The 23335-nt window shown below is 40.8% G+C and overlaps 1 protein-coding gene across 5 annotated transcripts in view; it reads left to right on the top strand.

Moving 5' to 3' along the window:
- POU2F3 (POU class 2 homeobox 3) overlaps positions 1–23335 on the top strand; it is a 96965-nt gene that overhangs the window by 11466 nt on the left and 62164 nt on the right. Inside the window, exon 2 of one of the 5 annotated variants that reach the window (XM_056794219.1) lies at positions 307–324. The exons of 3 other annotated variants lie outside the window; for them this stretch is intronic. The gene's annotated coding sequence lies outside the window, so the exon portion shown is untranslated. Of the gene's footprint in view, positions 1–306; positions 325–22654; positions 23246–23335 lie in introns of those variants that run through there. One more of the 5 variants, XM_056794220.1, reaches the window with a different exon arrangement.

The following is a 23335-nucleotide window of genomic DNA, read 5'->3' as shown; positions in this document are numbered from 1 at the left end:
TCAAAAGAGAGACACTGCCATTAGAGTATTTGTGCCTCCAGTGAACCTAATGCTTTAGGAGGAACACATAGAAGAGTCAACTTGACAGTGATAGTATTAAGCAAAATCAAGAGAGTCAAAAGGTTCCTAAGAAAAGAGAATACATTTTCCTAGCTTGATAGCTTTTTACTCCTAGTAAAAGTTTTATTTGCAAAACTCCTAAAAAAAATTTTTTTTAATCTAAGGAAAATAGAATATAAACTCTTTCAGTGAAGTGAGAACTTGTTTTTTCTTTTTTTTTTTTGTCTTTGTTTCCCCTTGGCCCAGCATAGTGCCTTGCAGGTGGTAAGTGCTTAATAAATGTTTATTAAAATGGATTGAAATGGTGGGTGTAAAATAATGGGACTATTACAGCATCTCAAAGACACTACAATTAGTCTTTCATCTGGATCATTAGGACCCAGAAAAAGAAGAGGCAAAAGAGGTTTATTAAATCTCCAGGGTGTCCCAGGGACTAAAGATCCTCTCTGATTTTCTCCAGGAGTGAGTCCCCTCCCTCTTTTTCTGAGCATAAAATTTCATTCTGAGAGCTCATCTCTCAAGACCAGAGGTCATATGTATAAAGGAGAAAATTAACCTTCCTGTTCCCCTTCAAATGTTGAAATGGCCTACTGCTATTTTTTTTAGTGGATTTGGGGAGGGAAAGGAAGATTGAGGAAAAGACACTTGTAATATTTTTGATTTAGCTTTCTGTGCTTGGGTAAGGTGGGTACCAGAGTAATAGTAGGGCAGTGTATTTTCCTAATAGAATGACAGCCTTGAATCTTTTGATTGCCCTTGTCCCTCTTCCAGAATAATTTTCTCTTCAGAGAAAGTATCCTCTCTGGCTCTTGCTAGAGAAGAGATCCCAAATGGGGCTTTGGAATTTGTGGAAGTTTAGCTGAGGAATAAAGGGATAAAAGTTCCATTCTCTGATTCAATTGTATCAGATCAGATGTAACAGAAGATATGTGTTATTGTTTGTACTTCATTTTCTTTTTTTTTAAACCCTTATCTCCAAATCTAAGTATCTGTTTCAAGGCAGAAGAAAGTAAGGTCTAGGCAATTGGGGTTAAGTGACTTGCCCAGGGTCATACAGCTAGGAAGTGTCTGAGGCTAGATTTGAACCCAAGTCCTCCAGTCTCTAGACCTAGTTACCCCTTTTCCTTTGTTTTCAAAGAGGATCAATTGGTGAGGTGATGTGTAATGGATGACCATTAGGGATTTAGGTGTGGAGTTTCAGAAACCAGAAAGGGATCTCTGCTATTAGCCACAGAGCAATTTCCTTTTCATCCACTCTGAACCTCCTAAGGGATCAGCATTCAACCCCTTACAACAGGATGCAAGGGATTAAACTAGATGGCCTCAGAGGTCCCTTCCAGCTCTCAAAATTCTGTTGGCTTCATGGATAGAGAGCCAGACCTGGAGATGGGAAGTATTGAATTCAAATATGGCCTCAGATACTTCTTATCTGTGTGACCCTGGGCAAGTCACCTAATCCCAGTTGCCTAGCCCTCACTGTACTTCTGCCTTGGAACCAGTACTTAGTATTGATTCTAAGATAGAAGGCAAAGGTTTTAAACTGAAAAAAAATTTTTTTTCCTGTGATTCTGAGGTTCTCTTTTCATGTTAAGGAGGTGTATCATTTATATTGTCCAGGAAATTAAGGAGTCTGTGAAGGTAAACTTGATAGGGTCCTCTAAAAACCAGACCTGGACCAAAATTAGGTGATCAATCAATTAACTGCATGTTTTTGAGGACTAAGAAAAGAGGTAGCTAATTAAAGTAACCAAACTTCCTGGAAAGTCATTTGGATTTTTTTTAACAGAGGAAGGCCTATTATGAGTCACAATGGTTACTGATATGGTTTAAAGGCTTCCTTTGGATTTTTAAAAGACAGAATCATCTTCCCAGCAATGAGTGAATTAAGAGGTGGTTGTCTCCAGATTTTAAAGGAACTATTAAAACAAAGGCAACCTAGAAAGCCCCAGCACTCCCTGAGAACAGCTTCTGTATTGAGTGAAATCCCCAAAGAATACCTAGGGGAAGGAGAGAGGAAAGGGAAAAGAGTTTTCCCTCTTATAACACCCAAGTTTCCTGAGTCCATTCTTTTGATCTCTTTCCCTTGACTCTCTGCCCCTACCCAATCAGTGGCATTTCTTTTCCCAGAATGGGGAGAAAGGGCAGGGATATTTTATACTGTTTTCAGCTTAATGTCTAAGTAAATATCTAATAAAAACCTTTACCCAAACAAGCTCTCCATCCCCTAATGAAGCCTACAATATAGTCACAAGTGTTTAAATTCAAATGCTATAGATTTAAGCAAAGATCTTGCCTCATAACAACCCTAAAAGAGAACCAGAGCAATTATTACAGACAAATGCACCTCTCTCTTCCTAAGTAGAGGGTTTCATGAGTAGCTGTGCCTGTAAATATTACTCACAGGTCATTCAAGTTATTTAACAGGCACTCATTAATCACCCAATATGTGCCAGGCACTAAGCTAGAAGCTAAGGATGTAAAGACAAAACAATACAGCCCTTACCCCCAAAAGAGTTTATGTTCTACTAGGGGAAATGGCACCTTAGGCAGATTAAGTCAACATGAAATATATAAAAAGTAAACACAAAGCAGGTGGGTTGCACAGTGGTTAGAGTGCTGGGCCTGAAGTCTTGAAAAGACTCATCTTCCTGAATTCAAATCTAACCTCAGACATTTATTAGATGTGTGACCTTGGACAAGTAACTCAATCCTGTTTGCCACAGTTCCTTCTTTTCTGAAATGAGCTGGAGAAGGAAATGGCAAACTGCTTCACTATCTTTCCTAAGAAAATGGGATCATGAAAAGCCAGACATGACTGAACAACAAAAATACAAATTAATTGCTGAGGAATTACCAAAAATAGTTATCAGGAAAGACTTAGGACAGGAAGTAGCACTTGAATTGAGCCTTAAAGGGAGCCAGGGATTCTGAGAGGCAGAGGTAAGGAGTAAGTGCATTCCAGGCATGAGGAACAGCCCATGCGAAGGCACAAAAGTGGAAGATGGCTTGGGAACAGTAAGCAGGCCAGTTTGTTGGATTGAGCTGTGCATGAGGAGGGGAAACGAGATAAGTATGGAAAGATGGGTGGGAACCAAATTGTTAAGGGTTTTAACCTGCAGATAGCAGAGGAGTTTGGGCTTTAACTTGGAGACTTTGAAGCCTCAGGAGCAGAGGAGTGGCATTGTCAGAAATGTACTGGATGAATATCAATGAGCCATGTCAAGGAGGATGGAGAAGAGAGGGGAGAGAGGGGAAGCAGGGAGACCAATTAGAAAGCTACTGCAAATATCCACAAGAGCAGAAATGAGGGTCTGAACAAGAGCAGTGACTGTGCAAGTAGGAACAGAAGGGATGGAAATGACGGATGTATAGCTATCATGAACAAGACTTGGCAACTGACAGGACTGGTGAGAGAAAAAGTGAAGGTTGATGGATGAAGCAAAGGTTTGTGAACCTGGATGAAAGGACAATAGTGGTATTCTCAGCAGAAATGGGGAAGTCAGAAAAAAGAAATAGGCAGAGGGAGTAGCTAAGTGGCTTCGGGGATACAGAGCCAGGCTTAGAGAGGGAGGTCCTGAGTTCAAATCAAGCTTCAGATATTTCATAGATGTATGACTCCGGGCAAGTCACTTAACCTCAGTTGCCACGTCCTTACCGTTCTTATGACTTAGAATCAATACTATATATTAGTTCTAAGACAGAAGGTTGGGGTTTAAAGAAAAAAAGAAATGGGCAGATAAAGTCTATCATCTGACTTTTACTTTAAGTTTTTCCATTTTGATAGGGACTGCCAGAGCCTATACCCCACTGACATATGCTTTCTTTCTAACTGGTCACCCCCATGACACAATGAAGCATTGGGTTTTGGGATGGTGGAGTGAAAGTATTATTATCATCCCCTTTTCTATGTGAAGAAACTGAGGTGTCAGGTTAGGAAATTGCCTACACTGGCCATGCTTTTAGCAATGACCACATTATTTAATCATAACAAAATGGTATTAATAATAATAATAAAAGTCAGTATGGTATAATGACAAAAATACTGTATTGGGAATCAGGAGACTTGATTTCTGGTCCCTGCTCTGCCACTAACTTTGCCTTTTGGCAGAAATCATTTCTGGAATTGATAATCTCTAAATTCCCTTCTAGCTCCAACATGTTAAGATTCTAATATGATAAACTATTCCTCATAGTTGTAGGGATTTCCTTTAACTTTTCTGAACACTTTATTGTCTATTTGTGTGTATGTTTGTGTTAGTGTATAGATTTCCTGCCTTCTCTCTCCACTCCTTTGGCCCCATTCCTCTTGCCTGCCTTCTCCAAGTTTTCTCCCAATTCTCTCTACCTCATTCTTTTCTTGTTTCCTTCTCTCTGCTTTCTTCCTTTTCCTCCCTTCCTCATTGGTCTAATTGGGTGTCTGGGAAGCTGAGCAAGAGCAGAGTAAGGCAAGGGAGTGGAGGCAGGAGACAGGAAGAGACATGACCTAAAGCTAAAGACAGTTTGTATACTTGGGCAGAGTGCTGTAGTGGTGGAAGGTAGCCATTGTCCAAGATGGGAACAAAATAAGAGAGTCAGAGAAGAGCCATATCTAGTGATTTGAGAAAATATGAGTTCATCTAGGAAGCTGACGCCTTTATTTATCTTTAACAGACTGACTGATACAGAAAGAAAAAGATCTGGGAGTAATATTGCCCACTTTCCCTTTCCTCCTTCAGATTCAAGGAAAATAGAAAGAAACTTGACATTAGGGCAAAATTCCCTCTTCCAAATCCTCACAACACCCAGGAAACTAAATTACTGTGCCTGACCTCTGTAGTCCTTTGTCAGGGTGACCCAATCTGGGAGAATTTTCTGAATGCAGTTGAATATGAAGCAAGTAGTTCTGCTTTTTTCTTTTATACTATCCCGGAACTTGAAAGGGAGATTCTACATTCTCTATCTCCACTTTGCCCCCTTTCCCTACCCCTGTCCCCAGCCTTTTTGAAAGTGTTTGGAGATCCCAGAAGGTAATGGTTCCAAGAAAGAGGCAAACAGTTAAGTGGGAGTTACTGTGGATCATAGCAAAAAATTGTTGGCAAATTGACTTCCTTTTCTTGTGACTATTATATTCTAGTTTTAGTTTCTCCATCCGAGAAATTAAATAACCCACTGACAACTTCCTCTTGGAATGTTTGGGATCTTTGGAGAGAAGATCTTATTCTTTAATTATAAACTCACTTTCAGAAATCATAGAATTTAGACTATATTTTAGAGCTAGAAGGGACCTTAATAATCTTTTAGTCTAATCTCTTTGTTTTAGGCATAAGGAAATTAGATGTATCACAAAATAAATACCCACACAGACTGAAGAATGGAGATTTGCAAATGTAGTGCACTAAAAAATTTACATTTAGAAGACTGCAATATGTCCCATCTTTGTGTTGTATCCTAAGTGGATGCCTAGCTTGCCTAACCCTTGTGAGGTTGCAGTGTCAAGGAGTAAACATTGTGCCAAAGGGGAGGCTGGGTGGCTACATGAAAACCAATGAATGAGGTTTAGATAGTTATGCTATATGTGATTATTCACTAAAGGAAAGAAAAAGTGAGAGATGAGAAACTAAGAAGCAATGTGATTTGGGAAAGAAGTAATGACAGAATGGGCAGATTTCTATCCTGACCTCCTACTCATATGGGATCATTTGGGGGACAATATGGAAAAATATACACAGCCATAGAAAATAAACGTATCAAGATTATTCTTCTTCTGTTCTATAAAGACCAGCAGCCTGGGAGGTTGGGAGATCTGGGCCTTCAAATCCTGGGTCTGTCTGTGACTAGCTATTTTCATCCCTCTGAACCTTCCAGTTTACTTCTCTGAATGTGAAATGGTTGGAAAAGATGATTCCAGCTCTAACATTACATGATTTTTATGGTGGTACTATGGTGTCTTCTAACCAGTGGTGTGCTGTTGCATGTTTAGTAACCAGATACAAAAGATATACTTTTAAGTTTAATCTGTTATTAACATTTATACATCACTTTCTTAAGTCTAGACAATCAACAAAACAATAAATCAAGTATGGGTTTTTAGCATTTGCTAATTTCAGAGGTAGAAATGAAAACATTTAACTATCAGCTCTCCAGCATGCTCCAGCACAACAGTGCTTATACCTGACTTTCTTTATAGTCTTTATTTCCCTATGTATGCATTTCTCTTTGTTGAAAAGGAGGATAAGTCACAGACCTCTCTTCCAGGGTATTTCAAAGGGGAAAGGAACAAACATTTATGAAGTCTCTTCTATGTGCTAGGCATTCTTAATATTACAAATATGATTTCATTTGACTTTCACAACCATCCTGGGACACCTAGCTGTTATGACCTTGATTTTATAGTTGAGGAAACTGAGGCAGAGGTGAAATGATTTAACCAGAATCACACAGTGCCTGATGCTATATTTGACTCAGGTCTTCCTGACTTCAATCCCATTGTTTTATCCACAGCATCAACTAGTTTCATATATTTAAGGGAATATATGAAAATGTCTTGGGCTAAAAGGAATCTAGAAAAGTCATCCATCTCATTCATTTTTCCAACTGGAACACTCCCTCAACCACTTTCAGGAACTAAAACTTTTGCATAATCTTAACAATATTTTCCTCTCCAAGAGAAGATAATCCCACGGGCTTCCTTGGAATACTAATTGATATTAGTACATTTTTTCTTAAAAACAAAAATAAAAACCCTTACCGTCTGTTTTAGACTCCTTACTAAGTATTGGTTACAAGGCAGAAGACAGGGAAGGGCTAGGCAATGGAGGAAAAATGACTTGCCCAAGGTCACATAGCTAGGAAGTGTCTAAGGCCAGATTTGAACCTAGGGCCTCCCATATCTAGGCCTGACTCTCTATTCACTGAGCTGCCCCAAAGATAAAAAGTTTTGAAAAGGTATGATGTTTAGTGAAATGATTCTGAAAGAGATCCTATATCCATTTTTCTAAGTAATCTGGGCCACCATAATGTCAACCTGTTGGGAGGATTATATCAGAAGTCATATATTACCTCCAGCTTTGTAGGAAATTCAGGAATACTGATGTTTCAGATGAGCAGTAGGTGGTCCAACCAATCTTCCCTCTTCTACTAAATGAGTTTTCTCTTCCCTTAGCATTTCATAACTGGTTGGATTCTTCTCAGGAAAAAAGAGGAAGAATGCCACCCTCCTATTCCTGAGTGTCCAAACTGCAGGTTCCTCATAGGCCAAAGGTACAATAGTTTCTCCCTCTTGAGGCAGTTTTTCTTTTCAATAACAACTGTGGAACAGACCAACTCAAGATCACTAAGCAAACAGAAAAGGGAAGTGAAAGGGAATTAAGCAAAGAAGATATGAGAAATAAAAAGGGCTAACCCAGTCAATATCACAAAACAAAAATCCTCTCTTCTACCATCCTGGGGGATGGGGGATGGAGGCAGGGAGGCAAAAGTATTGGGACCTACCATCAATAATCTTCCCTTCCCAATTCAGTTCACAATTTGGTAGTTTGGGGTTTGAGGTACAAATGTATAACCTGGAAGAATGGAGTCTGGGAGTGGGGGAAGCTTACTGACATCAAATGGTCAGAGCTATTGTTGGTTGCTTAGCCAGGCTGACTGACTTGAATAATATCAAGCATGGGTTGTATCTAGGTTGGCTTATCAGACAGTGACTATTGGAGGGTGACAGGAGTTGCAAAAGAGTTGGAAGTAGGTCTTAGGAGCTGCTGATCCTTAGTCCTGGTGAGGCCTGAGCCTCAGAGGAAATAGAGGCTCCCTTAGAGAGGTAGAATTTAGGAGTAGAAATAACAAGAAACATGGATTCTCTTCCTATTCCAACACTGAATTACTCATGTATCTTTAGACAAGTCACTTAAATTCTCTGGGTCTCATTTGTCTTTTCTGAGAAATGGGAAGGTCGAACTAGATGGTCTCTAAAGAGCTTGCCAGCTTCAATTCCACTAGTCTATAGTTCCTTCTCTCAACTCCCATAGGCATTCATGGAAATTATTTAGAGCTAAGCAACGTGGGTTTACAGGAAAGAAAGGAGAAGAGAGAGAGAGAGAGAGAGACAGATAGACAGACAGACAGACAGACAGGGTCAGAGACACAGGCAGAAAGACAGAGAGAGACAGAGAGACAGAGAGACAGAGACAGAGAGACAGAGAGATTGAGAGACAGTAAAAGTGACATAATGAGAATTTGGTATGTTACATCGAGTGTCCTATGACTTTTTCATTTCTGATATAAATGAAGCAAAATTTTAAGGATTTCTTCTGAAGATAGAATATGGAAAGTTAGGATTGATTAAGCAATAGTTTAAAAGAGTTAAAGTTAATAAGGAATATACTAAATTATATCTAGGTACTTACTGAATCATCGTACTTAACATTGTTGCTTTCTTACAATAAGACTTTCATTTCTTTAAATTTTACTATGAGAGAAATCATTGAGAGAGACAGAGAGAGGGGATTAGAGAGAAAGAGAGAAAAGGTTAAAGAGAGAGAGGAGGGATGGGAGAAAAGAGGGAGAGAGGCAGGGAGAGACATTCAGAGAACAGAGCACAATTTGGAGTCAGAAAACCTATCCAACCCATCCCAACCTTCACATCTAATTCTGTCTTTATCTGTAAAATAGGGAGATTTGATGAGATGTCCTGTAAGGTCTCCTTTAGATATAGATTCTATAGTCTTTAATTGGCTTCTCCCACCTTTTCCCTTCTTTCTGCCTGAGGTCACCTAGATTTGGACTACCTACCCTCCAATATGAGCCCAAGCCTCTGGAGAAACAGGAGGGCTAAAAAAGGAATCTTGGAGTACCAAAAAAGGATGACAACCTCACTTTTCTCTGAAGCTGTCCAATGTGGTCTCGTTTTGCAGATGCTAGACCATCTTCTGCCCAGAAGAAGTTTCCTCCAGGATATGGAAAAATGATTTCCTTACCCTTTGGGGTGGGGGGGGGATTTTCTTAGCTAAAGCCCTTCCTGCTTCCTTTCCTCCTCCTCTTTAGAAAAGTGTAAGTGCAGGTTTCCCTCCCTTGGGCTATGGTCTCATTGCCCTCCAGGGTGAAAAAAGGAAGTTTGCTAGACGGGTAGGGGACCCAGGAAAAGAGAAGCCCCTCTTGCCAAGACCAGAGCATGGGAAACAGCGTTGTGGGCCTCTCCCAAAAAGCGTCGGTGCTGTTGACTCAAAAAAATAATAGGTGTTAATTTGTATACTGGTTTGCATCTCATTTCCATGCAGTTCCTTTAATGTTCGCAAGAGCCTTAAACTTGGAGTCAAAAATCCTGGGTTCAACACCCAGCTCAAAGAGTCACTGGCTCTGCAATCTTAAGCTTCAGTTTCTTTTGTGCCTTGGTTTCCTCATCTATAAAATGATAGGGTAGGACTAAAAGATTATTAAAGTGCCTGTCACACTGATGTCCTATACATTCTGTAAAAAAAAAAAATTAAATCTTTTTAAATCCCCAGGCTTGACTTTCACATCCCAATGTTTATTGGGGGAAGTAGAGGCTCCCACCTCCTGTTTCTTTGCTCTCTCTGTCCCTGGTTTTGTCCAGCCTGTAGAAACAAAGGTGGGAGCATGTTATTGTATTTGGTAAGTAGTCGTTTGAGCTGGATGGGACCGTGGCGACCACCTAGTACAAACCAAGCATTTTACAGCTGGGGAAACTGAGGCCCATAAAGGGGAAATTGGCTCAAGGTCATACAGGTAAGTGACGATAAGAGCAGTGGCTGCAAAGCACAGCTTTCACTTGGCTGCGCTAGCCTAAGTCTGCACCGTGGGGGACGAAGCTCCCGACCTCTTGGTCAGTGGTAGAGAAGCCCTCTCTTGGCACCTATAGTGACCACAGCAGTCAGCCAGCTCCCCTGTCCCAGCAGAGTTTAGGGATTAACAGAGGGATGCTGGATGCGAGCTCACGGAGGACCTAGAGCAGCCGCGCAGCGCGGAGCTGCTCAAGAAGGCAGAGAAGGGGACCCGGCGGTTGCTATGACAACAGGGCTTCAGCCCTAATTTGCATAGGGCGCTGATTTCCCTGCTGCAGCCCAGTGCGAGGCCTTGCAAATTTCCATATCCCTGCCTCTAAGCCTGCTGGGGGTGTGGGGGGAGGGGGGGGTAGAGAGGAGAGGTCATTTGAAATTCAAATGAAGATGATTAAGGTTTTCTCGAAGAGGGAAGCAAGGACAAAAGGGGTTAAGCCGCCTGGCAAATGTCAGCCTCCTTAACTGAAAGTTATCTTAGGGAGGAGTGCACCTGGCTGGCTCCTCTCCAACGCCCCACGCTCCATGCCTGCCATCCCTTTTACCGCCGGATCCAAGACACCCCCCTCTCCTGAGATACCACATCTCTATGTAGCCCTTCTAAGACCGGCACTTCTGTACAGAATACGGGGCAGGTGAAACCTATTTCTGACTGCCTCTGAGCCTCCAACAGAATATGGTATGGACAAGCCATTCTCTCCTCTGTCGGTGTGCCTCAGTTTACCTGTGTAGTGGACTTAGAATCTCCACTCCCTTCACCTCAGTTTCATAATAGTGACATGAGGTTGTGGAAACACTTTGGATCAGCAGTCAAGGGACCTGGGTTAACTATTTTCTGCTTAACTGGACGAATTTGGGCAAGTTTGGTGTTTTTAAGTCTTAGTTTCTTATAAAAACTCAGGAACTGGACTAAACTATGTCTAAACTCTCTTTTGTGTCTAATGCCTGTGGCTTTGTGGGTGAACAGATGTTGAACCCCAGAAAGAAAATATTGTCAGGTGGTTAGAGTGCACCTAATACTGGGTATTAGGGCCCCAGAGTTCAGGTTTGGGCTCTGGCCCCTGCCTCACTCTATGATCATGAAAAGCCAAGTCACTTTGCCTCTCTGGGTCTGAGATAGTGAACTGGCATTAGACTGGGAGTCAGAGAGCTAACTCCTAATCATTGCTTTGCTACTAAGTGACAAGTAAGTCATTTCACCTCTGGGGCCTCAGCATTCTCATCTATAAAAAGGGAGGCCCAGTGATGGTGAAGTAAACATCTTGAAATTCCTTCTTGCACTGACAGTCTATAAGAAAAACCTTGACACTGCCCTGTCCCTATGAGGGCACCAGAATAAATAGAATGATATCCATGACAGAAATATCTATTAAGGATGTAATATTGGATCCCTAGAATACTCCAGATGTGATAGAAATGGGATCTCTGCCTAACAATTCCCTAAAGTAGGGAATATGGGGAACAAACGATCCTCTAGAAATGTTCCCAGAAGTGGACTTGATCCTGTAGAAAAGGAATGGATGAGCTTAATGGATATGACCCCCTACTAACATGTACCCTGGATTCAAATCACAACTCTCCTACTGTGACTTTAGGCAACATGCTTTATCTCCCTGGGCCTCAGTTTCCTGATCTATAATAAAGAAATTTATGAATTTCTGATCTTACAGTCTATCAATCAAACCCTAGAATATAAGAGACAGCCAGCCCACATTCAATGCCCAGTGTCCTTTATTTGGACTTTGGACTGTTTAGGCTATGTTCTATAGCAACAATTGATTCCAACTCAAAGTAGTTGTTGGGCTTTGTATGAAGCTATTGTCATAGAGAAAATTAGGAGGGAGAAGAACTTCTAGGGTTTGACCCTAAGGGTGAGCCAAGCCTTCACTTCACCAGGAAATGGTAAAAGATTATTTATTAGAAACTAGAGAGAAGTTGGAGATCATCTAGTCCACCCCCCTTATTTTAAAGATAAGGCACAAAAAGTACCGCAGATGGAAAGTGAAAACCTTGAAGAAGTTTGTATTTATGGAGCACTTTTCCAGATGAAAGGGTTTTCTTAGCTGTTTTGGGAAGTCAATAGTACAATGTAGTGGAGAGATCACTGGACCTGACATAAGGAGAACTAGACTCAAACCCTAGCTCCCAAGATGACCTACTAGCTATATTAACTTGGGCAAGTCACTTAAAATCCCTGAACTTTACTTTCCTTATCTGTAAAATAAAGGAATTGGATTAGATGGCCTCCAAGATCCCTCTCCCATCTAAACTTTTGATCACATGAGCCTGTGAACTTATACTTGTGAGTCTCCTTAGCCCTATACCACACTATTCCCAAGGTCACGGAACTCATCCTACTAGATAGAAGCAGCTGCCAACCCAAATGCATCCAGCACTTGGGTACACATGGACATATGCCCTTTGACTCTTATCTTCTAGAGTTGTATTGTCAAACCTATGGCATGCATGCCAAAGCATGCCAGAGGGGATTGCTCCCTTCCCCCTCTCCATCATGACTGAGGAAATTTCTCATATGACCTACCTCTCTGTCCAGCAGCCCAATGGGAGCATTTCCTCTCTCCCCTGTCTGGGGTAAGGGGGTGGGGAGGACTCACATGAGGCATGAGGGTTGCAGTTTGGGCACTCAGTCACTAAAGTCTCTAAAAGGTTCACCATCACTGTCCTAAAGTATCTTTGTGACTCCTGGCATAACACTTATATCTCCTGACCCTTCTTTACAGTAGTAAACAGATTCCTAAATACAATGTCCACACTGTGACCGCGAAAAATGTGGGTTTCAAGACTGTGAATTTCCAAAACTGTAAAGATAATTTTTAGTGTCTTGATTTAAATCAAAAATAAGTGGTTGCCATGGGAAAAATTCCCAAAATATGAAAATGCCCAAGTCAGCTGGGTTTATGGAGATCTATCATCTTCCCCCAATGCTACCAGAACCCTTTTTCTCCAGGGTTCCATAAGCATAGACAACTGTTCAGTGGAAATGGTAAATCTTGCTCATCCCTTGACAGGCATGAATGTCCCACTGTAAGAGTTCACAATTTGCCTCCTGGAAGCCTTATAGCTTCTCTTCCATACTGCCAAGGAGAGACTGCTACTCTTACCCCATTTCTAAGGACATAGTAAATGGGAGATCTTTTCTTGGCCTGGTCTGAAAACAAGGCTGATGCCTTTGATGCTAGTTAGCCAAACACTTATTAATTACTTTTCCTATGCCAGGAGCTGAACTAGGTGCTAGGGATACCAAGAAACAAAATTAAAAAATGATCCCTGCCTTCAAAAATCTTAGGTTGGATAGGAAGAATAAAAGCTCTCTCTCTTATTTAAAAGCCCTTACCTTCCATCTTAGAATCAATAGTGTAGGGGGCAGCTGGATAGCTCAGTGGACTGAGAGCCAGGTGGACAGAGATGGGAGGTCCTAGGTTCAAATCTGGCCTCAGACACTTCCCAGCTGTGTGACCCTGGGCAAGTCACTTAACCCCCATTGCCTAGCCCTTACCACTCTTCTGCCTTGGAGTCAATACATAGTATATATATATATATATATATACATATATATATATATATATATATATATATATATATATAATATATATATACAGAAGGTAAGGGTTTTTTAAAAAAAAGAATCAATAGTGTACTGATTCCAAGGCAGAAGAACAGTAAGAGATAGGCAATGGGGGTTAAATGACTTGCCCAGGGTTACATAGCTAGGAAGTGTCTGAATTCGGATTTGAACTCAGAGCCTCCCATCTTCAGGCCTAGTTCTTAATCCACTGAGGCACCTAGTTGCCCCCAAATGAGGTCTGTTTAACTCAACATTGACTTTCCTAACCATCTCTTTTTAAAGCTGGCTAGGGGATTGACTGGGAGGTTTGTGGGGGGGAAAGGGACTTCTTCCAAAGACTGCTGCTTCCACAGCCTCGGAGCTGAGTCTCCCACCTTGAATGGTAGGGCCCTTGCCAATTAATTGCTCTTGGGTGGCAGGCAGGGTGGGAGGAGGGCTGGGCTGAAGCTTATCTCAGCTTTGTCAGGGCTGGGCTCTCTGAAGACTGGGGCAAGAGGTCTCTGTGACGCCCGGCACACCCAGTAGACTTCCCTGGGGATGGTTGGGGGAGGGTGGGACCCAGTACTTCAACATTCAACAAAAAGACCTATCCCAGGATGCCTTCTCTACTTAAACTTCAGCTTCTATTCCTTTTCTCTCCTTAAGACTCCAATACTAACTCCCATAATCAAAATATCCTTATGGATAGAAAGATTCAAAATGGGAAACAGGGGAGTTGACCTTGAGTCCCAACTCTTTCCCATTGTGTTACTTTGGCTAAATGACTCAACCTTTCTAAGAGTCCCCATCTATATGATGATGATAATAACCTCCTCATATATTTAAATATCACTAGATATCAACAAAGAATTTTATTCACAATAACCTGTAGAGAATAAATCATGCCACTACTTACTATCCCCATTTTGCAAATGAGGAAACAGGGGCTCAGGAATGGAGTGACTTGCCCCTGTCACATAGGCCTTAAGTGCTAGGCAAGGCATGAAGTTTCTAGACTCTTCCACCCATTCCTCTTTCCACTATACCACACTATGTGTCAATGAAGTATAGGATACTTCTTTCTGGTGGACCACCTTGTCAGAAGCACAGCATCTTAAAACTAGAAGGAACTTCAGATAACATCCACAAACTGTTCCTCACATCTCCAATAAGTGGCCACCTGGGTTTCCTGTAGAATCTCCAAGGAAGGAGGTGACCCACTCCCTCTTGAGGCAATCCATTAAACTTGTAGGCAGCTCTAATTGCTAAGAAAGAATTTTTTTTCCCCTCTTTTGTTGAGTCCAGATCTACCTTGCTTAGTGCTGCTTCTTTGGCCATAGTTGTGTCTTCCAAAACCAAATAGGAAAAATTTAGGATTTCCTCAATGGTATAGACCTTTAACTCTTAAAGCTAGAGACAGCTAGGTGGTACAGTGGATAGAGTGAAAGGTCTGGAGGCAGGAAGACTCCTTTCTTCCTATGTTCAAATGTATGATCCTAGGCAAGTCACTTAACTACGTTTGCCTCAGTTTCATCATCCACAAAATAAACTGGAGAAGGAAATGGCAAACCGGTATCTTTGCCAAGAAAAACCTATATGGGGTCATGAAGAGTCAATTGAAATGACTGAACAACAGTAAGATCAACCATATATCATCTAAATTGTTTTTACTTTGCTCTACAAGTTTTGTTCCTCACATAATTTAACCTTCCTGAAACTCAGTTTCCTTATGTGTAAAGTGACCAGGTCCGATGTAGAAGTTCTTTAAAGTCTCTTCCATCTATATTTCTAGCATTCTTTTATCTTACATTTTGAATCCATCTGGTATCTAAATCTGGAATGAGAGCACTTGAGCTACTCCACTGAGTACTGAGGAGATGCCTTGACCTTTCTCTGGGAAGGGGTAGCCTGTGAAGTTTGAAAGGAACCCTAAAGAGCCATATTGTTCTGAGGTGTCCATCTTTGCCACAGTTTGTTTAATTCTCTGAGCATTCATGTTTAAATACTTTCCCAAGTAGGTGGGATATCCCCCTTTACTCTCACCCCCCCCCCATACACACATGAACACTGGGTGGTAGAATATATGCCCAGGAATAGGAAAAGGGGAACCTGCCCTGGTGACCCTTTTCTTGAATTTAATTTGGTCCTTAAAATAACCTCATGAAGGAAGTGTTAATATTCCTCAGTTTGCACATGAGAAACTGTGTCTCAGAGAAATTAAATGATTTGTCCAAGATCCCAAAACTCATAAATGGCAGAGCTGGGATTAAAACTCTGGTTCCAAATCTAGCACTTTTCCCATTGTACTGTAGCCACTAGACATTCTCCCCAGGACCTGGCACCTTAGAAACATCCCTAACCTGCTTCAAGGATGTTTTTATAGAATTGTAGGATTAGAACTGTGAGGAACCTTAGAGATCATCTAATCCATGCTCCTAATTTTACAGGCTAAGAAACTGAGGTCCTTAGAGGATAAGTGATTTTCTCAAGGATACATAGGTGCTTATTATAGCAGAGACAGAATTCCAACCTCCGTCCGTCCTTTCATTCCAATCCTAGTGTTCTTTATACTTACACCATTCTGTCTCACACTGTCCTACCTCCTGCTTCCTAGGAGAGAAGACAAGATTGTAGTGAGCCCTAGAATAGAGAAACAGAGCTGGGAGGGAGGGGGCAAGTAAAACCAGCTACTCACAGTATAAATTGCTCTGGTTTATTTTCCAAAGAACTTAAAGTAGAAAAGCATGGACATCTTCCATAAGAAGCCTTTCTCGTTTGCTAGTACCTGCCCTCCATCCATTATCTCCTGTTTTTCCTGTATACATCTAGCCTGCATATAGTTGTTTGCATGTTATCTCCCTCATTACACAGTGGTCTCCTTTGTTTGTTTGTTTGTTTTTAAACTTTACCTTCTGTCTCAGAATCAATACTACATATTGGTTCCAAGGCAGAGAATGGTAAAGGTTAAGGAATTAGGGTTGAGTGACTTGCCCAGGATCATACAGAAAGATCTGAGGCCAGATTTGAACTGGGAATTCTCATCTCCAGGTCTGATTTTCTGTCCACTGAGCTACCTACCTGCTCCAGATTGTTAGCTAAATAAGAGTAGGCACTGCCTTTTGCCTTTGTATCCCCAGCTCCTGGCACATAGTAGGTGATTTATCCATGTTTATTGTCTGAGAGATGGAGAGATGTGCATCTCTAAGTGAATAGAATGAGAAAGAATAGAACTGAGAGATTGGGAGTAACCCTTGTTCCTGATTACGGGGTCCTCAGTCCTCGAAATTTGTGAGGAGAGGAGATAGAAGTACCACTTAGAGTTTCAGCCTTGAATCTTGAATTTGCTATTAGCATTGGTATATACTTTGGCAGACTCTGTGTCATAAACTGAACCCATGGCTTGTTGGGACCTTCATTTTTAATTTCTTAGGAGGTTTCCCTGGGGTCTCTGAAACCATAAAAATACCTCAAATCCTGTGGAATCTCAGAACGGAAAAGGACTTTAGAGATCACCTAGTCCAACAGCTGCCTGAATGGTATACTGAAATGAGCACTAGGCTTGGAGTCCAAAGACAGATTTGAGGATTGGCTCTATTCTTTTCTATTTCTTTGTCTGTGAAACAGGGTTAATAGAGAGAGCACCAATAGAATCAAAGGAGATCATACATGTAAGCAACTATCATTAGTAAATGTCTAAATTGGGTTTTTAACTTAAGTCTTCTGAAACCTCTAAGCCCAAGGTTCTTGCTAGTAAGAATCAAGCAATCAAGTGCCAGCTAAATTCCAGGTACTTGGCTAGGAACTGGGGATACAAAGCAACAATGAAATTGTTCTTGCCCTCAAGGAGCTTAGAGCCTGTTGGAAATGTTTATCTCCTGGTTATTCTGGTGATTACCCTGGAGAACTTTCAAAATTTGGTTTTCTTTTAATAAAAGCAACCCCAGGAAATCCCAGTTAGTTTCCAATTCAAGATTAAATTAGAAATTAAACCAGAAGTCCCACATTGGATTGGGGAGCAGAAGAATCTCTCCTGGTGAGAAAAGGAAGCAGCCTGGAAGGGCACTGGGAGGGAAATGGCCTCAGTTGCTGGGTGCTCTCTGCATTTTGTTTACCAGTAAAAACTAAAAATTCCGGCTTGAACAGTTTTCCTGCTCCCACCTCCCTCGCCCAGAAAAAAGTCCCCAGGCAAACTCACACCCCAGCAGCTGCCAGAGCTATGCAAATGAACCAGGGCCTGCAGGCTCCTAGACCCAAGAGCTAGGAAGACTGGAGGCTCCCTCAAAGGGGCTCCCCATTCCCTCCACTCAAGGTTGTTGGGGTGTCTATTCCCCGGTTTAAAAAAAAAGCCCAGAAGCTCCTCTAGAAGGAGATTTAGCATCTGATCTTTCCATATCCACGCTCAATGACTTCGTTCCAGTTTCTCACAGGTTAGAAGGCTCTTGTGTAGAGTTAATCTACATCTCTCACAACAGCTTAAACCTATTCCTGCTTCTTGCTGACTTTTCAGATGGACTTTTCAGTAATCCTTAATGTGCTACTGAGTCAGTGAAACATCTGAAATTGGAATAGGATGGTCAGAACAGAAAACCCAAATTGACACATGGAAAACTGTTCTCTTATTTTAGAAACATATGAATTTCCAAAAACATTCTAAACATTGCATGGTATGGGGGAAAAGGGGGGGAGAAGTACTGTAGTCAGAGGGCAGATCATCTTCCTCTTAGATTTTTTATTATCCCTTTTTAGTTGCAAGATCTTTGACAAGTCACTTAACCAGTCTAGATTTTAATTGTTGCATCTGTAATATGGGCATAATAATAATTTCTCTCCTCTAGTCCTAGCTCTTTAACCAAGAGTTATGTATGATCCTGGAAAAGGCACAAATCCTCTCTTAAACTTAGTTCCCTTGCCTAAAAACAGAGGGAGCTTTAAAAATTCTATCCACCTTTGAAATCTATGATTTTCATTTGGCCCTCATGGGACTGGCCTTTTCACCTCCCTGTCCAATGAAGGCCATGGGGCTCCTTGACCATTGGTTTGGGAATTACCTGTTACTTCCTAAGGAAAATGTAAAGAACTACCAGGGGTCTCAAACTGTTGAACATTCCAAAAAGCCATGAATCCATTTTTACCCTAAAGCCTTTCAGAACCAAGAATCCTTAATCTCCAGCAAGGATAAAAAAAATGGATTCATTAAAATGGTTAATTTTTAGGAAAAGAACACTTTCCTAGAGTTCTAGAAGCACATGATCTAGATTCAGATACTACTTCAGCTACTTACTTTTTTTTTTTTTAACCTAGCCTTCTGTCTTAGTATCAATTCCAAGCAACCTAGGCAATTGGGTTAGGTGGCTTACCCAGGAGTTAGTGTCTGAATCGAGATTTAAACTCAGGTCCTCCAGTCTCCAGGTCTGGTGCTCTATCCATTGAGTCAAATAGTTGACACTGCTACTTACCCTTTGTGGGCCCTTGAATAAGTCTCTTCCCCTTTTGGGTAACAGTTTCTTCATTTGTTAAATGAGAGATTTGTTCAAGATGTTTTTTGCAGAGATTAAATGTAAAGTCATACATTTAGGGTCAAATATTAAATTGTATAAGAAAAAGTATGTTTAAGACATGGCTAGATAATGAACCATGTAAAAAAATGATAGAAGTCGTACCAAAAAAGTCATTCCAATCTTGGGTTTTATTAACCCATTAGACAATTGACATTTATCAACCACCTATTATGTTCAGTGAACTGAGTATAATAAGCTTAATATCCAGAACAAAATAAGTGATCATCTTATTGTCATATTTTGTTTCATTCCAGATACTCACAAATAAGATAGACTGAAATTCTAATACTGGAGAACCATCAGGATAATGAAATGATTCAAAGCCTTAAGAGCAATTATTGAATCACAAATGTGTAGACTTGGTGGTAGAAGGAAATTTGAAGAACATATATATAGTTCAACTTTTTCCAAAATCATGAAACCTCTCTACAATATCTACCAGAAGTATCATTAATAAGAAGTCTTCTTGAAGACCTCCAGTGTTGGCAAATCCCCAAGGCAATCCATAAACCAATAAGACTATCAATGAAGGAATTTCATTTTTTCTTATGTTGATTTGAAATCAGTCTCTATTTCATCCAACCTTTAGTCCTAGTTCTGTCCTCTAAGATTAAGCAGAATAAGACTAATCTAATTTCTACATAGCAAACTTTCAAATATTACCATGTACTCCCAAATCTTCTCTCTTCTAGGCTAAATGTACCCAGTCAACCATTTCTCATAAGGTATCAGTTGTGAAATTTTGGGTTTTTTTCTCATATATGTCCCTTTCCCTCTACTCAAGTAAATGAAATTCAACCTCATCACCTCAGCACTTGAACTATTCCATGGCCTCCTAACTGGCCTCCCTGCCTCTAGCTTCTCATTACTCCCATCCATTCTCCATGCAGCCACTAAAGTTTTTTTTCCCAAAGCTCATGTTTGACTATGGCTCCTTCCTCCACTCAGTAAACTCTGGTGACTCCTTCTTACCTTTAGGATCAGCGATAAACTTTTCTGTTTAGTGCATAAAGATTTTCAATACTTTGTCCCGCTTACTTTTCTAGTCTTATATGTTATTCCCCCTTCATGAATCTTACAATTAAAATGAATCTTGTATTCATTTTATGAGACTTGTATTTACTTATAATTATTTATTAGTAAAAGATAAAGAGAGAAAGAAAAATATCATCAGGTTACCCTTAACTAAACATAGTCTCCCACAGAAGAAAAACACATTATTGATCACATGGTTCAATGGGTATATATTGGGAGTTTGGGTTTTAAATGATCACTCTATTGCAAATAATATGGAAATTAGTTTTGAACAATGATACATGTAAGACCCAGTGGAATTGCTCATCAGCTCCAAGAGCTGATGAGAGGGGTAGGGAAGAGAGGAGAGAAAAGACATGAATCATGTACGATGGAAAAAGATTATAAATCAATAAAAAATAAATAAATAAACATGATCTCCTAGATTCAGCTCTTTTACAATGGGGCCCAGCCAGATGACCTGGCCAGATAAAAGAAAGATTGCTGGGCTGAGGGAAGGGAATCCTCAATCAGGATAAAGCCCACACCAAGAAAAAGAAACCCACTGCTGATCAGCCCCATCTTTTATATGTTACTACTATTGTACTCTCTGATAGGACAGACTGGGTCATGAGATCTGACCTTCAGGTACATATCCAGGCATGTCATCCACCATACAGGGGCTTCTGCCAGTCCCTTCAGGAAGTCAGGGCTTTAATTGGACATGAGATCTTCCCTCTTTCATAAGGGTATTCTTTCTTAATGTGCATGTGTGGGCACAGTAATATTTTTATGCTAATTTCACACATGTACTCTGTGATGCAGCCTTAAGGGTCTTTTGCTTTTCCTCACAACACAAAACTCCATCATCTATCTTTGTACTCATTGAGACCAGTGCCTGGGATGCTCTTCCTACCCCCTGCCTCTTAGAATCCCTGGTTTCCTCCAAGGCTCAGCACAAACACCACTTTCTGTACTACCAATGTGCCCAACTACTAATGCCTTCCCTACTCAGGTACCTTGTACCTGTTTTCTTTGTGTTCTCCAAGTACATGTTAGAATGCACATATAGAGACAACTAGGTGTCTCAGTGGATTAAGAGTCAGACTTGGGAGTCCTGGATTCAAATCTGATCTCAGACAATCCCTAGCTTGGTGACCCTAGGCAAGTCACTTAACCCTCAATTGCCTCACCCTTGCTGCTCTTCTATCTTGGAACTGAGACAGTATCAATTCTAAGACAGAAGGTAAGGGTGGTTTTGTTTTGTTTTTTTTTTTTTGTTTGTTTGTTTGTTTGTCTTTGTTTAAAGAAGACATTGGGGTAAGGCTTTAATGGAGGTATTTGTGACACCCTGAGGGAAGACTTATTGAAGAAAAGGCACAAGTGTGATTTCTAAATGACATATAATATTCATACCTTCCCATGAGCACTGAAAATCAAGAGCTGACTAAACAAATGCCTGCCTACTCAACCCTGGTTAAGTTTGAAGTCAACTTGACTTCTAAGCAAGATCAGTTAATGAGCTCCCCAACTCCTTCCAGAAGCATCACTAAGAGGGATGGGTCACTTTATAGTGGAGGTTGATTCATATTGGGAACAATATGGTAATTGTCTCTCCTCAAAGTATTAGGAGAAAACGTTTTCCAGAGAAGCAAAATGAGGCCTGGAAAGAACTAATCTAGATTCCTCTAAAGTTTAAGCACCATCCCCTTAAATTCTAGTTCTACTTTCTGGAATCTTCTCCTCTAGGTAGGGTGAAGAAGTGGTGCCAGGTGGAACCCAACTTAATTATCTTCAAAGCCTACTTATTTTTCCATTAACTCTTAGAATCAATCTTCCACACAGACCAATTAATAACGATAATAATAATAGCTTGTACTTATTTAGTGTTTAAGGTTTATAAAGCACTTTTCTTACAACACCCCTATGAAGTAGGTAGGGAAAGTTTTATTATCCTCTGTTTATAGAAGAGAAAATGAAGGCTCAGGGAGATTGTGTCTTGCCCAGGGTCATACAGTTAGTAAATGCTCAAGCCAGGGACAAAGCCCAAATTCCTTGACTCTGAATCTAATGGTCTCTCCATTACTGACATTTATATAGTATTTTAAGGTGTGCAGATCCCTTCACATACATTACCTCATTTGCTCCTCACAGCCTTATGAGACAGGTAACAGGGATTATTGTTCCTGTTTTATTTATGAGGAAATTAAGGCTCAGAGCAATTAAGTGGCCTGCCCATCATTACATAGTCAATGTCAGAGGCAGAATTTGAGCTCTCCTCCCTCTGAGCCCCAGGGTAGCTAGGTGGTTGTGGATAGAACACTGGGCCTGAAGTCAGGAAGACCTGAGTTTAAATCCAACCTTAGACACTTACTCGTTGTATGATCATGAGCAATTTTACTTAATCCCGTTTGCCTCAGTTTCCTCCTCTGTCAAATGAGCTGGAGAAGGAAATGGAAAACCACTCCAGTATCTTCATCAAGAAAATCCCAGATTGGGTCATGAAGAGTTGGACATGATTGCAATGACTGAACAACAACAGCAACCCTCTAAACCCTGGGCTCATCACACACTGTAACTTTCTCAGGAGTAACAGAGCCCACTTTCAACTTCCTGCTCTATGGTCTAATTGTTCTCTACAATCATGTTTAATCAGACCAAAAAAAGGTGGGGAGTGGGCAGGGGGGGGGGTCTCCAAGACTGTTGTTGCCTGATATCAGTCTCCATCTGTACACTCCAACCTTACTTACAGATGAGGAAACTGGGTCCCAGAAATGTCCAGTCACTTAGAGAGTAGGTGGCAGAATCAGAATTTAAAATAACTTTAAGTTGAGACAAGAGGAAATTATAGTTAGTTCCCAGAAAGGAAAAAAAAAATCCTAATGGCAAAGATCCTGAATTCCTATATCTTGATCTACAAGGAATTACAGAATCTCCCTCTCTGAAGATCTGTAAGCACAGGAATGACATCCATCCCTCTGGTGTGGCTGCAGTAGAGTCCCGCCTGGAGGAGGAGGGACAGGATGACTTATAGAAATCTCTTTCAGCCCTAGGATCCTACAGTTGATTTGTTCTTGTCCATGCATGAAGGAAGGGATTTAGAGCTGCTTGCTGAGTGGTAGGCAGTAGAGCTAAGTAGTAGCAGCAGAAGAAACAGTTGTTTCAAGTTCGAATCCCAAATTTGCTACAATGTGACTGAGTCTCATTTTACTCCTCTTCTCTTTCACCCATTATTTGATAGATGATAACATTTCCAAGGTTTCTATGTTTGGAGGAATAAGGTAAGTTGAAAGCATCTGGGCAAAAAAGTAGATTTTTGTTTGTTTCTTTTTGAAAGTGAAGGCAGTCTCCCTCCATAAAGTCCTGTTTCT

The sequence above is a fragment of the Monodelphis domestica genome, chromosome 4, assembly GCF_027887165.1.
Source record: "Monodelphis domestica isolate mMonDom1 chromosome 4, mMonDom1.pri, whole genome shotgun sequence".
Lineage (NCBI taxonomy): Eukaryota > Metazoa > Chordata > Mammalia > Didelphimorphia > Didelphidae > Monodelphis > Monodelphis domestica.
Note: the sequence above shows the minus strand (reverse complement) of the source record. Positions and strands in the feature narration are given on the sequence as shown.